Raw genomic sequence first — 1,957 nt, forward strand, 5'->3', positions numbered from 1 at the left:
AACTGCATCACTGCACCTCCCCCCCCCCCAAGATCTGCCCCTGGATAGCTCCTAAGTTTTCACTAATCATGCCACTATTGTGAGAGCCCAGACTGCCACTTTCTTAGGAGAGCCAAGCATCTTGGTGCCCCTCTCACCCAATTCCATTTAGGATTCACACATTAGATAGCACTATGTCTTAGTCTGCTAAGGGGCTCAGTCTCTAGGTGCACCAAGACTGGCCCAACCATACACCGACAGCATTGAGTTCAACATTTACGGCCACTACATTAAAAAACATCGCTGGAGAAGGCATTGAACTTTAGCATAATAGCGAGAATGAAATGCTATATGGAAAGCATCATTCACCAAGATACTTTTTGATGGTTTGGATACCAATCCATTTAGCCAGTTTTTGATTCAATTACAATTATTAAACAAAAATCCGGCAAAATGATTCAAGCTTCCTTCCCACCCCAGAGAGCTACAGCTGCTGGGAGCAAGAGACATGGGTGTCATCTTCAGGGTAGATAACTACAAGTGCATGTGGAGAACAAGGAAGAAGGAACCTCTGGTGCTGACAGCTCCTGGGCACATCTGAGCTGTCTGGACTATAAGTGTAAGCAACCAGTTTGGAACTGGACAGGGAGGAGAGGGCAGGGATGCATGCCTACCAGGGTAAAATACCAAGCGCTGCTCAGGTTGGAATTGCCTCAGGACTAGAGCAACTGCTTTCTTTTTCATGGATATGTATTGAAATATGCATTGTATCATGAGTTGAGTATCATGATGTGCATCATGCTATAAGAGATGGGTTTGTTTCACCCCTACCTACAGCACTCATTGAGGAAGTGGGAGATCCGAGTACCAGGACCTCCACAGTTTGGCAGGGTTCAGACTCATAATTTTCATCTCCCTGTACCCTAATCACCAGATTACAAGCTAGGCTAGACTGAAGGCATTCTCTGCCTGCCCTTCTTTGTTGAAGTTGGGTCCATATATCTTGCGAGGTCCCTTCTAACCCTAAACTACCATGAATCTGTGAATATCCAAGAAAGAATGCAAAAATCCTGAGACCAAAAGGAGTGCAAGCAAGAGGGCTGAGCACATAGCCTAGTGCTGAGAGCACTCCCTCGGGAAGGGAAATTCACACCATGGTCCCATTGCTGTTTATGTATTTTATCCAGTGACTCATTATTTAAGGATAAATGTATAAGAATTACCTGGAACAGGGACTCCCCCTCCCTCCTCCCGATGAGGAAGTGTTCTTATAACTGGGAGAACATGGTCAGACCCTTTCTTACTTCATCTCCTCCTGACCACATGAATCTTGCTTTTTTTTTTTTCCCCAATGGTGGCCCAGCTTCAACAAGAGGGCTGGAAAGTATGCACCACCCATTCCAACCTCGCCCTTAGTAATATCAAGGTTTATTTAGCAATATCTTTCATGGGACCAACAGTATAGCTGAAGAGACAAGTTAGACAAGCTACAGAGGCACAAAGAGTCCTTTCTCAGGTCTGAAAAAGAAGTAGGCACAGCCTAAATTAGACCTCACTTCTCTCATATTCCCTGGGCTATCATGGCTACAACAGCACTCTAACCCACAACGTTCAACAATTCTCCAGCTATTATTGCTGTTTTAATTTGAGCCTGGTGGGGAAAAAGTTTGCCAACTTCCCTGTACTAACCAAAAGAATTGTATTTCCCATACCTCACATTCCACAAAGACTTAAATCAACTCACTCCAGCAACTCCCCTCAATACAAAGGGTACATTTTTGTGTATTTTTAACATTTACAGGAAACCCTCGGCATTTGCAGGTTCAGCATTCGCAGTTTCAAATATTCACGAATGCTGAACCCAACTTTTAAATACACTTTAAACACTTACTGGAGTTCCTCAGAAGCTATGCTTGCTGCCACCAGGCTCCTGCCACCACTGCCGCTGGAGCCGTGCGCCCCCCCCTCCCCCCCCCCA

The sequence above is a fragment of the Gavialis gangeticus genome, unplaced genomic scaffold, assembly GCF_001723915.1.
Source record: "Gavialis gangeticus isolate Ggan-Ray unplaced genomic scaffold, GavGan_comp1, whole genome shotgun sequence".
In the NCBI taxonomy this organism is placed as follows: Eukaryota; Metazoa; Chordata; order Crocodylia; family Gavialidae; genus Gavialis; species Gavialis gangeticus.